Here is a 17,373-nt window from a genome sequence, read left to right on the forward strand (position 1 = left end):
TCTTTAAATCATTTATGCAATTTGTGTCAGGAGAAGAGTTCGGGGAAAGTAGTTTATTTTTCTCAAACCTACATTTTTTTTTTAACTGTTAAATTCCCTCTTTTCCCTGTTTCTTAAAATAATTTTTGAGTGTGTGAAAAAAACTGTGTTTGAATGCTGTTTTCAACTGACATTAGTTTTAACTTTTTATTAAGTAGGAGGTTTTTGGAAAAGCTGAGGTTCAAATGTGAGCCTAAGTTAAATACTTGGGATAATGCAGTGTTGTAATGACAGCTGGTTTCTCCTTATTCTCAATCTTGTTAATTCATTATTTTCTTCCTGATTCTTTGACTTTTGGCTGAACCTTATGGAGTAGTTACTTCTAAAACTGTTTCATGCCATTATTCTGTAACTAAATTTGGACTTTTTGCCATCATTTTCATCTTCTGTACTCTTTTGCATCAGTTCCTTCTATTTTGCCCTTTGCCCTTCGCGACTTCGAGAAAATCTGATGTGATATGTGAAATATGTTGCTGAAAAATTAGCACTGAAACTACTATTTTCCTGGAGAAACCTTAGTTCCCATGATTTTTATAGAAGCTCTGATAAACATTTGAAAATAAAGGGTGTTAAGACTGGCTTCAGATTTTTTTTTGACAACCATGCATAAACATTGTTTAACTCTATAATTATAGTAATCCGTCACATACTGAGCAGTTTTCTTCACATTTTAAGTGTGGTCTAAAGGTTAAAATATATACAGTATATGGCAACATCCTAGTTTAGAAATACATAGAAAGATTCTCAGTTAAGTGGAGTTAAAATTTAAGATTTGAATGAGAATAGGTATGTCCATCTTATTCATGTTTTAAAAAGCCTACTTAAATCTCTCAAACAAAAATTCTTAAATTAATAGGACCGTGAATGCATATGTTTGTGTATTGCTAGCCCCAATTCTTGGGTTCCTGAGTTTGGAATTAGAGGGTTGGTTATTGAGTTCTCATAGTAAGGGATGGTGGGTGAGCCAGATCCTGAGTTTTGGATAGTAAGAGTCCAGGTAGCAAATGATACTTGTGAGAGTTTACTCCAGTCTATTTAGTTCCTGAATTTAAGAAAACAAGAATTCACATAGTGAGGATTCGGGTGAAGAGGGATCCCTGTATTACCTCTATACATATTTTTGTGCTTATATCAGTTTGTTTTTATCTTTGTTTTGTATGTCATTGATTGTTGCTTACCATATCTTAAAGCACAGTCTACCAATTTCTAATTTGAGCAATGAAATCCATTTCAAAGCAGAGATCATTCAAATAACAAGTTTAAAATGTGAGACATAAAACATCAAGCTAATGCAGACACATTATCTTTATAAAAATCATGCAGAAAGATAGTATTTTAACAGTTAGTTGGTGCTAAAATCATACGTATTTTGGGTGTGGGTCAAAAAAACATCTTTCTTAATTTGAAAAGTACAAGTTGATAATTTATCTTAATTTTGTGTATGTGTAGAAGGGTGCAGGATAGAGGGATGAGGAACCTTACTTTAATGGATAAGTAATGGAAAATAAATCATGGCCATTATTTCTTATTCACAGTCTTTAAGGGGGTACTTGTTGCATTGACTTTTCTTTATTAATGAGTTAGCTTAGTATTGTAGTTAGGTGCTTAAGTTCTGAGTCTTGACTACATAGATTCATACCCTAGTTTGTCACTGATTTAGATATATGATCTTGAGTAAATTTTCATACTCTGTGCCTAAGTTGCTTCCTCTGGATGACGGCATTTACTTTACAGATTGTTATTTTTATTTTTTTTTTTTTTCATTTTTTTTTTTTCAGCGTTTATTTATTTTTGAGACAGAGAGAGACAGAGCATGAACGGGGGAGGGGCAGAGAGAGAGGGAGACACAGAATCAGAAACAGGCTCCAGGCTCTGAGCCATCAGCCCAGAGCCTGACGCGGGGCTCGAACTCACGGACCGCGAGATCGTGACCTGGCTGAAGTCGGACGCTTAACCGACTGCGCCACCCAGGTGCCCCACTTTACAGATTGTTATATTGAATGAGATAGTAACATACAAAGTACTCAAAATAGTTCTTAGTATTTAGTAAGTGGTCAATAAATATTAGGAATTATTATCAATAATTATTGTTTTAATTGAATTACTTTAATATTGAGGCCACTTTAAATACCATACATGTTTCTGAAAAGTTAGATACAGATTAATATTTTAAAAGCATACCAGAATCTTGTTGTCTGAAGGAACATTTAAAAAAAATTTTTTTTTTCAATGTTTATTTATTTTGAGACAGAATAAATGGGGGACAGCATGAATGAGGGAAGCATGAATGAGACATGCTTGAATGGGGGAAGGTCAGAGAGGGAGACACAGAATCCAAAGCAGGCTCCAGGCTCTGAGCTGTCAGCACAGAGCCCAACGTGGGGCTCGAACTCACGACTTGAGCCGAAGTCCGACGCTCAACCAGCTGAGCCACCCAGGCGCCCCAAAGGAACATTTTATAACCAAAGTAGTTAGTGACAAATGTGTATTGCGTGTCTACTGTGTGTCAGGCCCTGCTTTAATGGAGCTTCCCATTAAAGGAGGAGGATGATGGGCATTAAATAAGTAAATTTATTGTTGAAGTGTGAGGAATGTTATGAAGTTGTACTCAGTGCGGTCAGAGTACATAATGGTGCGATTTAACCCTGTGGATTGGGGTCGTGGGACAGGCAGTGCCAATAGGGAAGGCTTCGTTGAGGAAGCATGACTGGCTCAGAGTCTTAGAACTAGTAGATTGCTAAGTGAACTAGAGATGTGGGAAAAAGTGGTCAAAGCAGAGGATACAACATGTGTGAGAACCCTAAGAAAAAAGCCTGGCACCATTGAGGACCTGAGAAATGTTCGGTATGGCTGGTGTGGGGCTAGGTGAAGACTACATGAGAGGTCAGATTTGGCCTTCTTGTTCAAAAAAGTATGGGTTAGTTGCCAGCTTTCACATATCAGGAGATTTCCCACGAAGGTCTAGATTTCTGATTTCTCTTGAAAAAATTAGAGGCTATGGTATTTTCAGATGGCAATTTTCAGATTCAGATCAGAATCCCTGGGCAGGCTCCTGGAGAGTCTGCAGTTAAGTATTTTGGTCTTTATCTTGAGTACTGTAGGAAACCAGTAAAGGGTTTTCATGAAAGCAGGGTAATGCCATAATCATTTTTTAAAAATTTAAATAATCACTATGATTGCAGTGTAAACACTGGATTGGAGAGGAGGAGGAAGAAATGTAAAATTAGGAGAGTCTAGGTCACAGAGGAGATTGGCTTAGACCACACTGGTGATAGTGGAGGAGAGAAATTCGTGGAGAAAAGTGGTTGATTCACAAGATGTCGAAGTGTTAAGTTTCACAGAAGTTGATTGTCAATTGAATATGGGGGCTAAGGGAGGAGGAGGAGGCAGTCCAGGATAACTCCCAGTTTCTGGGTGACATGGCTATGGATTACTAAGACGTATATACTATGTGGAATGAATAATTTATATGATTGATATTATATAAGAATTTAAGATAAAGCATTTTCATGGAAAAACCTGTATGTTCCCTTCTATTAAGTGGTTCACAAACAGTCCATAGTTTTCAGATGATAATAATGTAAAACACATAGTTTGATGTTGCTGATAGTTTTAACATCTGTGATTTCAAGGTAACTAAAACAGGGGTCAGTTATCACACAACATGAATGTTGTTATAAATATACACTGGATATACATAAAGTATCATGTTCATAATTTGTGTACATAATAGACCTATCTAATTAAAATTTTACTTATTACCTTCATTTTTGAAACTGACATTTTATATAATGGCATTGTATAAATGGGCTTTGTGGTTTTGTTTTGTTTTTTAAATATTTATTTGAATTGCCAATGTGTTTCATCCTCTAGTCAGGATTTTGTTAGTATGAATTGAATACTTGAAGGTATGTTAACTTCTGATAGTTTCCTCAAACAGAAAGAACAAACAGGCTTTGGAGTTAAAGGGACCTAAAGTTGCATCTTGGTTTTACTAACTAGCTGTGAGACATTTTACTAGACATAATCACTATTGACCCTGTGCTGGCCAATGTGGTAGTCACTAATGGCATGTTGTTTTTGAACTTGAAATGTATCTAGTCCAGATTGCAGTGTGCTTTAGTGAGAGTTTCTTAAGATTTTCATGTCATGATTTGTACTTTTTGCTTGATTCAGTTTTGCTTTTTATTGCATGAGTAGAGATTTAAAATCTCACTGTTGTCATTTTAATTTTAATATCCTTCCTTATTTCATCCCTCTTCCATGCCTTTCCCCCCTTATCCTGTTCTTAGGGCATTCTGCTCGTGTTTGGGGGAGGTTACATCATTTAAGTCTGCTGGACTTTCCCTTGTAATGTATTTACCCCCTTTGGCTGGTGGTTCTTTTTACCACTTCCCTTTAATCAGAGTCTGTTTAAAGGAACGTCTGTATATACTTGATATTTACCAACAGTCTGATATAGATGCCTTTATTGTGTGTGTGTGTGTGTGTGTGTGTGTGTGTGTATGTATATGTGTATTTGTGTGTGTATGTATATGTGTGTGTGTGTATGTCTATTTTTATTGAGTGAATACCCTTTTCACCTGGGTAGTTGGAGGACAAGTTGATCTGTGCAGCTCTGTGTAATTTCCTCTATTCTGCTGTGATACTAGCATCTTTAGTCCTCTCACTGTTTTGGTGCTAGAGAACGTTTTTATGTAATTCCTGAAATGAGAGTAAGTTGGCTGCATGGACAGCTACTGAGGTTTTTGTTGTCTTGTCCCTTATCACCTAGAAATCAGTTTTTCATTCTATTTCCCATGCACTTCTCCCATCTCTAGGAGTTGCTCTCTAACTAACTAGTTAGATAATAAGGTAAGAATTGGGAAGAGACTGTGGGGAAAGACCAGTTAAACAGTGAGTGCTTTGACTGGAGGACTGTGTCCCATTTTTCCATTGGGACAGACCCTTTTACAATTGGGGTAGGGTAGTAGTTTGGTCATTTTTTGTTGCATGAGGTGAGGCTTGATTCTGGACACTCCAAGTGTGGTTATAAGTTAGTAAAGAATTCTTCCAAATTCTGATATGATGGCTCTTATTTCTTTGGTAATCTGAGGTTTTGTCATTTTCTGCATCTTTCATAGGTATTGATAGTGATTTGGAAGAGGCTGTGTTTTGGGGCTGCTCATCAGATGACATTTTGTATATTACTTAAAGTCTAATTCTGATCCTAAGGCAAATGACAGTGACCTTGCTTTTATTAGTTCAGCATTACAAAATCAGTGAATATGTTAGTATATTTTTCATTTTTCTCCAAAATGAATAAAATATCAGTATGGTTTGGTTAAAATGCAGAATGCCAAGGTATAAATGCTGATTTTCATGTTGGTCAATGAGTGTTGGAAATTCCAGGAGATGACCTACTGTACAGTGCTCCACAAGTTGAATGTTAATATGTTAACGGTATTTATTGGTTGAAGTTAAATGTTTTAAGGAAATCAGATTTGTTCAAGCATTAGTTTATTTTCTTTTAAAAACTATGGTAGCCTTTCCAGAATTTCTCTTGGGTTTTATAAAAAGTGTTCTAGGGCTATGAAATGTTTATTTACTCTTATTAATATTTCTTGGATTTTCTTATTTTAAAGGATCAAACATAATCTAAGAATATTCCTTCCAAATTATTAACATTGTCTTATGTATGTTACATGTAGCCTCTAGAACATGTAGTTTAAAATTCGATTTTATTTTTTATCAGCATCGCTTGTTGTAAATCTATGCTTCAGTTACTTTCAGTGATTTGCATTTAATCTTATTTCCTGATAGTGTTTTCTGATCTACAGGGTTCTTGTTAATATTAACTAATCATCACAGCTGAGATTGCCCAAATCCACTTATGGGTTTATTCCCTTACCTCCCCTGCCTGTAGGTAGTGTTTTTCCCGTGTACTTTATCTTTCTCACGTATGTCTGTGATTGCATGTTTACAGTCATTTGCTTACTTCTCGGTCTCTCCTAAAAGAGCATGGGCTCCTTGAGGGCAAATGACTGTCTTTTATTTATCTTTATATCTCCAATGCTTGAAGTATACTTGGTCCTTAATAAAAGTATATACCTATTGAATAAATGATGTTTCATGGCAAGGTGACAAATTCCCCAAGAGAAGGTATAAACAAAACACCAGGAAGAATTGAAAAGTAAGAAGCAAAAGTAGGAGGAATGATGTCTTAAAGTGAGAAGCATATAGTCTTTAATAAAGGCCCTTTATAAAAAATAATTTAAAAAATTAGGGAAGAATTCCTGTTGACCCTATCTACAACATACTTACTCCTATCAACGTACCTAAGGTATTTTGCATGCCCTCAAATTGAATTTCTCCTTTTTAAAAAAAAATTTTTTTTTTAACGTTTATTTATTTTTGAGATAGAGACAGAGCATGAACGGGGGAGGGGCAGAGAGAGAGGGAGACACAGAATCGGAAGCAGGCTCCAGGCTCTGAGCCATCAGCCCACAGCCCAATGCGGGGCTCGAACTCACAGACCGTGAGATCGTGACCTGAGCTGAAGTCGGATGCTTAACTGACTGAGCCACCCAGGCGCCCCTGAATTTCTCCTTCTTTAGGAAAAAAGGAGGAAAACAATGGAGAGCCTGTGATCAGTGTTTTCACATGTTTAACCTTTAGTTTTCACATCAGACCTGTTAAGTTAGGTATTACTAACCTAATTTTTACAAATATAGATATTATAAAATTGGATCATGCTGAAAGTTGGCACGTCAGAAACTAAACATGTTCCCCCCACTCCACCCCCCAATCTGTGGTTTCTCTGTCCTCCGTTCAGTTACCTGCAGTCAACTGTGGTCTGGGGGCAGATGATTCTCCTTCTGACGTGTAAGGTCAGTAGCAGCCTAACACTAGGTCATCTCATCTCATCACACAAGTATCTTATCATCGTACATCAGCATCATAAGAAGTGTGAGTGTGCTACAGTAAGGTATTTTGAGACAGAGAGGGTGACCACATTCATATAACTTTTTATTACAATATATTGTTATTCTAGTTTGTTATGAGTTATTGTTGTTAATCTTTTACTGTGCCTAATTTATAAATTAAACTTTATCATAGGTATGTATAGGAAAACAACAGTATATATAGGGTTTGTTACTATCTGTGGTTTCAGGCATCCTTTAGGAGTCTTGGAACTTATCCCCCACAGAGAAGGGGGACTGCTGTTTTCAAAATCGGTAGTACATGGTAAACATGAATTGATTAGCTGGGCAAATGTTCTGTTTACTACTGTTTGAAAATGCTAAAAAATTTTAGATTATGGTTTGGGTTGACACTACACATTCATTGGCCAGAACAATCATTTACTATTTTTATTTTCCATTAACTGTGTACATTCTTTGAGAAAAGTTTATTTATTAAAAGAAATTTTTTTTGAATGTTTATTTTTGAGAGAGAGAGAGCGAGAGCACCAGAGAGAGAGAGAGAGAGACAGAGTGTGAGCAGGGGAGGGGCAGAGAGAGGGAGACCCAGAATTCAAAGCAGGCTCCAGGCTCTGAGCTTTCAGCACAGAGCCTGACGTGGGGCTCAAAATCATGAGCCATGAGATCACGACCTGAGCTGAAGTTAACCCACTTAACCCACTGAGCCACCCAGGCACCCCAGAAAAGTTTATTTTGATTGCCATTGAACTTTGCTGGAACATGTTTTCCTTTTAGAACATGGCTGTAGTGAAGAATTTACAGATTAGGTTTTAGGATTTATTATAAGAACAATCTCCTTTAAAGGTTATTGATTTCAGTGATTTATCTTGGAATTTTTGTAGTCCAGGAGAAAGGCATCATTGTATATTTAAAAGAACATTGGGCTTGGCGTGCTGGGTGGCTCAGTTGGTTGTGTCTGACTTCGGCTCAGGTCATGATCTCATGATGTGTGAATTCGAGCCCCACAAGGGCTCTCTGCTGTCAGCACAGAGCTGGCTTTGGATCCTCTGTCCCTGTCTCTCTGCCTCTACCCCATTTGTTCTCTCTCTCAAAAATAAACAAACATAAACAAACACCCCTTCGGCCCAGTGTTAAGAGATAGGAGCTCTAGTTTCAGCATCGTCCTTACTTGTTAGAATGTATTTAGATAAGCTGTTTAATTTCCCTGTGCCTATTTATGAAATAAGGGAATTGATTGAATCTTTAGATTGCTTCCAGCTCATACATACGAAATGCTAATAATTTCATGAAGTATGGAACTGAAGAATGTGCAGTAATTTAAGATATCACAAATACTATGAAAACAAAATGTGTTCTAAATAGGAATTAGCAGTGTCATTTTTATATATAAAAATTAAGGTTAAAAATCATTTTATATGTGACTATAATTCATTTATATATTCTATAATGAAATTTGTACCAATTTAAAAAGTGTAAATGAATGAAATGCTATTTTACACATTCTTGATTCTCTTATGTTTGAAAAGTATTTATTGAACTTTTTTTTTTTAACATTTTATATGCTGGCCTGAATGAAGGTAATAGGTATATTTACAGAAGTATTTCCAGGTGTCATTTTTGAGCCCAGTTAACAGTCCCATCTCTTAATTTGGTATCTAAGTCTTTAGGATAGATGCTGTGGAAAACAAGCATCCCTGAGTAAGTCAGGCCTCAGACCTGTGAAGGCTCTTATTACCCTTGATGGAAAATTTTCCTTGATTTTCTAACATTAATACTGAGAGATGCCTTTGAAAGTGTCCATTCTCTTTTATTTCCCATATCTAAACAAGAACTTTAAGGACAAGTTATGTAAAGAGTTAAAGAAACAAAAGGACATGAAGTAATCTGGAGACTACAAAGAACAATGTGTATATTGTTTTTCCTTTTGCATTTTTGACATTTACATATTTATAAAATCAACCTTTATTACCTATGCAGATCTCTTGGCCTCTCCTTAGTGATAATGAGGTTACTGTTAAAAAAACACTGGTCACATTCATTTATTCAGCAAGGGTTTTTGAGTATTTGTTATGTGCTAAGCATTATACTAAGTATTGGGGATTATGGAAGATTAATTTTGACTTGGACACTACTCAGAAATTTAAATCTTAGATTCAAATCTTAACATCATTCTTAGAGTATATATTATCGATACCTTTTCACCTAGGTGAGCCTCTGGCGCATGCATTTAGGTCATTGGCATTTATTTTGAGAGGTCAGATAAGTTACCGTCTTCTCTTTCCTCCCCTTTGTTTTTTCCTAGTGAATTTATGTCATTAATTTATCCATTTCTGGAATATGGACTGTGTTATCTGGAAATAAGGTGCAGTTCTTTTTCAGTCAAGAACTAGGCACTGGCATCTGAAAAAAATATGCCAGCCAATTGAGATGTGGCACAATTGCGTATATTTAGGTGTCTAAAACTGTCTATATAACTATATATATTTTATTTGTAAAGTTCTGTGTGCCATACATGACCTTTTAAATTACTTGGCAGTAAGGTGGCATCAGATACAAGGACATATTTGTTGGTATGTATCTGTAATGCATGTAATAATAAATGTGAATAATTTTTCTCTTAATGAGTGATGCCATTAATAAACATTTATCTTTTCATGACCTGGATTTTTCCCTCTACTTAAAAAGATTGGTAATAACCTTGAACATTGAGTGGCTGGTCCTTCTTGCACTTGCACTGTTTGTAAGTCTAAATTAATAGAATTTTTATGAGGAACAACTTGATAGTATTAGCTAATTTAAAGTGCATATCTTTGGTTCAGTACTTCTTCTGAGAACTTATTCTTGGGAAATCTTCACATCACTGCACAAAAAGATGTTCCAATGTGTATGTAAACCACAATTTCTTTATCCATTCATTGAGGAGAGCACCTGTTGGGATGAGCACTGGGTGTTGTATGGAAACCAATTTGACAATAAATTTCATATTAAAAAAAAAAAAGATGTTCCAAGAATATCCCTTGAAGCTATAACATGACATTTTTAAATGTCTGTCAACAGGGGATTACTTACGTAAATGGTAATAGATCCCAGTATGTGCATAGTTTTTTTTTTTTTCTTTTTTTAACCCCCTCTGGATCTTTCTGGTTATTCCTGAAAGCACCACACTGTTCTAATTTCATAGTTTTATAATAGTATGTTTTGATATCTGGTATAAGTTCTCTGTAATGTTTTTTAAAGAGTTATAAGCATAAATAAAAGTCTTAACATAATATTACTGTCACTGTAGGTGCTATTTAAAATGTTAACATTTTCCTTTTTTAGCTGAAAATTACCCTTCTTGAGGCAAACCTCTAGTCTGAGTTTGACATTGTCTTAAGTACATGGTTTTATACTTCTACAGCATATATATTGATATAAACTATCTCTATAAATAAGTATAAATATATAATTATAATATAGTTTTGCATGTTCTTAAACACAGTGTATATCATTCTGCATGTTTTCTTTTTGCTCGTCATTCTTTTAACAATTTATGTATGTTTCTAATTGGGCTGTGGCTCAATTATTTTATTTACTTAGTCCATTTTATGAGTAAACCTCAAATTGTTTGTATATTCCCCTGTTGATAGATTCTTTGGTTAATTTCATACTATTGCTGCAGAAACCTTCTTGTACATGTGTTCTTGGGCACATATTTTTTCTCCAAGGTAGAAACTTAGTAATAGAACTGAGTTGTAAAGTTGGTATATCATTGACTCAAAATTGTTTTGTTAAATTGTCTCAAAAGTGAGTGTACCAATTTAAACTCCTACCTGCATCTTCGTAAATGATGGTATTGTTAGAGTTTAAAAAATCTTTACCAATATGATGCCAATTTTAGTTTTTATTTCCAATTACTAGTAAGGTAGAACTGTTTTTTTTTTTTTTTTGTTCTTTGTTTTTTTTTTTTAATGTTGTTGGCTGGATTTCCTAGTCTTTAAGTTGCTGGTTTACATTTTTTTTGCCAATTTTTCTTTTGGGTTTTTTTCCTTTTCCTTTGTATGAATTATACATTCTGAGTGAATTCTTTGTTAGTTATATGCATTATACATATCTTCTTGTAATGGATGCCTTAGTTTTATACTTTGTTGATGGTGTCTTTGATTTTACAGAAGTGGAAAATTTTAATGTAATTGAAATTGTTAATATTTTTCTTTATGGTATTGCCTTTTGAATTTTGCTTAGGGAATACTTCTATACCCTGAAGTTATAGTGACCTATATTTTCAGTTCTGGCAGTTTTAAAGTTTGGTTTTTTACATCTAGGGATTTAACCTACATGGTTTTGACTTTTGTGTATGAATGATGAGGTAGGGATTGAGTTTAGATTTTTCCATACAGGTGTCCGATTTTCCCTCTGCTACTTATTGAAGAATCTGTCCTTTCCCATAGATTTGTAATGTCATTTCTTCTATAAAGCTATTTTTCATATTTTCATAGGTTTGTTTCTGGCTTCTCTGTGTCCTTTTGCATATTTCTTTTGCATTAGCATGGCTTGCTGTTTTAAGAAGTATAAAAATGAATGTGGCATTATGTAAGCCTTGATATCAGATAATGCTATGGGCTGAATGTTTGTGTCTTCCCAAAATTCGCATGTTGAAATCCTGATTCTCAGTGTGATGGTATGAGGAGGGTGGGGCCTTTGGGAGGTAATTAGGTTATGAGAGTGAAACCCTCATGAACAGGATTAGTGCCCTTATGAAAAGATAGGAGAGAGCTTGCTTTGTCTTTTGCTCATTCCACCATGTGAGGAGTTGGCAGTCAGCAACCTGGAAGAGGGTTCTTACCAGAACCTGACATACTGGCACCCTGATTATGAGGTGGGTTTTACCTTGATTTGAGTCTAAACTCTTCTGTAAGTATGTATTTCTTCAAGCAAGGTAACCTTTGCATAACGTAAAATTAATCATCTTAAAAGTGAACAATTTGCTGGCATTTAATACATGCACAGTGTCGTGCAATCACCACCTCTAATTCCAAAACATTTTCGTTCCCCAAAAGGAAGCTCCGTATCCATTAAGCAGTTACTCCTCACTCTGTCCTCTCCACCAGCCCCTAGCAGATTACCAGTCTGCTTTCTGTCTCTAAGGATTTATCTTTTTTTTTTAAGTTGATTTATTTATTTTGAGAGAGAGTGAGAGAGCACGTGCTGGCTCATGTTGGCTCAGGACCTGAGCCAAAATCAGGAGTCAGCCGCTTAACTGACTGAGCCATTCAAGTACCCCAGGATTTATCTCTTCTGGTAAATATTACGACCGATATGGTATATGGTTCGCATAAACACAGTCATGCTATATATAAGACCCCTTGTGTCTGGCTTCTTCGTGTAGCATAATGTTTTTGAGACTAATCCACATTTTAGCTTCATTCCTTTTTATGGCTAAGTGATACTCCATTGTTTTTATAGGTGATTTGTATATGCGGTTACCTGGTGATGGACATTTGGATTGTCCCCACCCTTTGGCTGTTGTGAATAGGACAGCTGTGAACATGTGTGTACATGCATTTGAGTACCTGTTTTTAATTCTCTGGGGTATATCGCAAGGAGTGGACTTTCTGGGTCATATGGTAATTATATGTTTCACATTTTGAGGAACTGCCAAACTGTTTTCCATGGCAGCTGAATCATTTTACATTACCATTAGCAATGTCTGCAGGTTCCAATTTCTCCACACATATGCCGACATTTAAAAAAAATTCTGTCCATCCTAGTGTGTAAAGTGGTATCTCATTGTAGTTTTCATTTGCGTTTCCCTGATGACTACTGATACTGAACATCTTTTCATGTGCTTTTTGGCCATTTGTATATCTTTTTAGAGGAATGTCCACCCAAGTCCTTGGTCTTTAAATTTAAAAAAATTCGGTGGTTTGTCTTTTTTGTTACTGAGTGGTAAGACATCTTTGTATCTTTTGGATACTAGACCCTTATCAGATTGATGGTTTGTAAATATTTTTGCCCTTTGTGTAGATTATCTTTCACTTAAAAACGTTCTTTCATGTAAATAGTTTTTAATTTTCATGAAGCTCAGAGGTTTTTGTTGTTGCTTGATGCTTTTCATGTCATATTTAAGAATCCATTATCAAACTAAGGTCATAAAGATCTATTCTTGTTTTCTTAAGACTTTTATGATTATAACTTTTTTAAAAAAGTTTATTTATTTATTTTGAGGGAGAGAGGGAGAGAGAGAGAGAATCCCAAGCAGGCTGTGTACTGTCAGCACAGAGCCCGATATGGGGCTTGATTTCACAAACAGTGAGATCATGACCTGAGCCAAAATCAAGAGTTGGGTGCTTAACTGACTGAGCCACCCAGGTGCCCCCATTTTAACTTTTATATTTAGGTTGTGGATTTTGAATTTTTGTGTATGGTGTGAGAAAGGGGTCAAACGTCATTATTTTGTATGTGGCTCTTCAGTTTTCCTTGCACCATTTGCTGAAGAGACTGTTTTATTGGCCTCTTTTTTAAAGATCATTTGGCTGTACTAGTAGGAGTCTATTTCTGTACACTGTTCTATTCCTTTCATCTATATATGTTTGTCCTTATGCCAGTACCATACTGATTTGATTACTGAACCTTTGTAGCAAGTTTTGAAATTAGGAATGTGAATGCTCCAATGTTGTTACTCTTTTTCAGAATTGTTTTGATGATTGTTGGACCACTTGTAATTCCTTATGAGTTTGAGGATCAGCTTTTCAGTTTCTGCAAAAACAGCTCTTGTAGTTTTGATAGGGATTTTGTTGAATCTGTAGATTGCTCATTTTAACAATAGTAAGTCTTCCAGTCCATGACTGTGATACATCTTTCCATTGTTTATATCTTCTTCATTTTCTTTCAGCAATATGTGTAGTTTTCAGTGCACAAGTATTTCAGCTCCTTAGTTAAATTTATTCCTAGGTATTCTTTTGTGTGCTATTATGAGTGGAATTGTTTTCTTAATTTCCTCTTGGATTTTTCCTTTGTGATATATAGAAACATAACTGACTTTTGTGTGTTGAGCTTGTGGTCTCAATTTTACTGAATTCATTTATTATCTATAGTAGTCATTTTGTGGATTCTTTGAAATTTTCTGTGTATATGTCATCTGTGAATAGAGATAGTTTTACTTCTTCCTTTCCAATTTGGATGCCTTTAATTTCTTTTTTCTTGCCTGATTGCTCTGGCTAGAACTTAACAGTTCAATGTTGATGAGCAGTGGTGAAAGTGGGCATCTTTGCCTTATTCTTGATCTTGGGAAAGCTTTTAGTCTTTCACCCGTTGAGTATGATAATAGCTGTGAAGTTTTCATAAGTGCCCTGTATCTATCATGTTGAGGAAGTTTCTTCATATTCTTAGTTTGCTGTATGTTTATCACGAAAGGGTGTTGGGTTTTGTCAAATGCTTTTTCTGTATCAGTTGAGATGCTTATGTATTTTATTCCCTTTGTTCCACTAATGTGGTATATTACATTTTGTGATTTTCTTTTTTATTAAAAATTTTTTTTTAATGTTTATTTCTGAGACAGAGAGAGACAGAGCATGAGTGGGGGAGGGGCAGAGAGAGAAGGAGACACAGAATCTGAAGCAGGCTCCAGGCTCTGAGCTGTCAGCACAGAGCCCGACGCGGGGCTCGAACTCACAGACTGCGAGATCATGACCTGAGCTGAAGTCGGACGCTCAACTGACTGAGCCACCCAGGCGCCCCCATTTTGTGATTTTCTTATGTTGAACCATCTTTGCATTTCTGGATAAAGTCCACTTGCTCATGGTTTATATAGCCGTTTTAATATGCTGTTGGGATTAGTTTGCTAGTCTTTTGTAGAGGTTATTTGCATTTATATTTATAAAGGGTGTTGATCTGTAGTTTTCTTGTGGTGTCTTTGGCTTTGATAAACAGAGTAACACTAGCTTAATGGAACAAGTTAAGAAGTGTTCTTGCCTCTATTTTTTGAAAGAGTTTAAGGAGGATTGGTGTTAATTCTTTATTTTTTTTAATTTTTTTTTTTAATGTTTATTTATTTTTGAGACAGAGCACGAACGGGAGAGGGTCAGAGAGAGAGGGAGAGACAGAATCTGAAGCAGGCTCCAGGCTCTGAGCTGTCAGCACAGAGCCCGACGCGGGGCTCAAACTCACAGACCGCGAGATCATGACCTGAGCCGAAGTCGGACGCTTAACCAACTGAGCCATCCAGGCGCCCCTGGTGTTAATTTTTAAACATGGTGGAATTCACTTCTGAAACCATCTGGTCCTGGGCCTTTCTTTGTTGGGAGGTCCTGGCCTTTCTTGATTCCTGATTCAAGCTCCTTACCTGTTCCAGGTCTATTTCGATTTTGTTTCTGCTTGAGTCACTTTTTGCAGTTTGGTGTTTCTAGGAATGTGTCCAGCTCATCCAGGTTTTCTGATCTGGTGGTGTACACTTGTTTATAGTACTGTCTTTTAATCTTTTTTATTTCTGTAAGGCCAGCAGTAATGTTTTCATTTTTATTTCGGATTTTAGTTACTTACATCATCTATGCTTTTTTGTCATTTGGCGAAGGGATTGTCAGATTTGTCCGTCTTTTTTCAAAGAACTAACTGGATTTTATTGATTCTCTTTGTTTTTCTATTTTCTATTTTATTTATCTCTAATCTTTATTGATTTTTTTTTCTGCTAGCTTTGTGTTTAGTGTGCTTTTTTCCTAGTTTTTAAGTTGTAAAGTTACACTTTTACTTTGAAATCTTCTTTTAAGTGTAGGCATTTTATTGCTGTTAATTTTTCTCTGAGGACTGCTTTTTTTGTATCCCATAACTTTGGTATGTTGTATTTTTGTTTTCATTTGTCTCCTATTTTCTAACTTGCTGTGTGATTTCTTTTTTGACCAGTTGATTGTTTCAGTGTGTTGTTTAATTTCCACATATTTTTGAATTGTCATTTTCCTTCTGTTACTGATTTCTAACTTCATTATGGTCAGTGAAGATACTTTGTATGAATTAATCTCTTTACATTTATTGAGAATTATTTTGTGGTCTAACGTATGGTTTACCTAGTAGAATGTTCCATGTGCACCTGAGAAGAATGCACATTTTGTTGTTGTTGGGTAGTGTTTTATATATGTTTGTTAGGTCTAGTGGTTTTATAGTGTTGTTCAACTCTCCTCTAGATGTTCTAGCTGTTGTTGAAAGTGGAGTATGGAAATCTCCAACAATTGTAAAATTGCCTTTTACTTTCTTCAGTCCTATCAATGCTTGCTTCATATATTATGGGGTTCTGCTGTTTGGTGTTTACAAGTGTTACATATATGTTTATAATTGCTACATCTTGCTGATGAATTGATTTCCGTAAGTATTTTAGAATTAGGTTATCAAGATCTCGTCCTTCTGCTTTCCAGTCTCTTTTTGTACTCCTCTTGGTTGAACCTAATAGGAGACCAGTTGAGAGATAATTTGCAGAGTCTAAGCCCCAGGATCATGAGGCAGAGTATAGAGGAGTAGATTTAGAATTTAAGATTTAGGTTTACTCACTGGTGTTATCTGGCTTCCCTGTTTTTAGTGTATGGACTTTAATCAGATCCAGATGAGCAGTCAGTGAAACAGTCTATGAGGGGCCTCTTTTTGTAGAATTGGAGTTGAATGGCCAGCAGCTCACCTGAGGCAAAGTGGATCCCTGTTGGGTTGGGCCTTTTCTCCGGAGAGCCTAGTAGTCTCCGTCAGGTGATGCTTTTAGATTGGGCAGGTGATCAGGAGGACCTCTTCGCAGGAGTGACTGGGGCAGGCCCTCTCAGCCTTTGCTGGAAGTTAGAGCAGTTCTCAACTCAGGCACGTGAATAGCTTTGCAGGAGAGCAGGCTGTGTAGGTTCGTGCCAGGTCTCAGGTCTCTTCCCACATTCCTGAAAGTAATTTCTATATCAGTGAGTAATAGTAAATAGAAATTCTGCGTTGGTTGACTGCCTTCTTGCTTTTCGCCTTGTTCTCATTTATGCCATATTCAGAATAACTTGGAGTTTAAAGCATTAGGTGGGACTCGTCTGTTTTTCAGTGTTGTTGGTGCGTCAGAATATTTCATTCTACGCTGGTTAGAATTGCCTTAGCAACATTTGAGAGTGAGTCAAAGGCATGAGCTTAGGTCATAGTCCCAGAATACCTGTTCCGTTTGCATTAAAAATATTGCAGGAGAGGAATTTTGGATACAAACAGTAGAAACCAGGTGTAATGCATGTCAAAAAAGATATTAATTAGAAGGATATTGGTTGGCTTTCAGAATTGACATAAAGGCTGGAGAACGAGGTTTGGAAAATAGGCATTAAAGGAAGCTGGGTATGCAGAACCATAGTGAGGGCGAAGAAGCAGTTAGTGTACCACTGTCAGTGCTGCTGGTCACTGAGCACGGGTTATGGCTTTGCTACCTTTTGACCTTGGA

The 17,373-nt window shown here is 36.1% G+C and overlaps 1 protein-coding gene across 2 annotated transcripts in view; it reads left to right on the forward strand.

Annotated features, from left to right (window-relative positions):
- MAN1A2 (mannosidase alpha class 1A member 2) overlaps nt 1–17,373 on the forward strand; it is a 175,520-nt gene that overhangs the window by 1,352 nt on the left and 156,795 nt on the right. The window lies entirely within an intron of this gene.

The sequence above is a fragment of the Puma concolor genome, chromosome C1, assembly GCF_028749965.1.
Source record: "Puma concolor isolate L17-30 chromosome C1, mPumCon1.1.hap2, whole genome shotgun sequence".
NCBI classification, from domain to species: domain Eukaryota; kingdom Metazoa; phylum Chordata; class Mammalia; order Carnivora; family Felidae; genus Puma; species Puma concolor.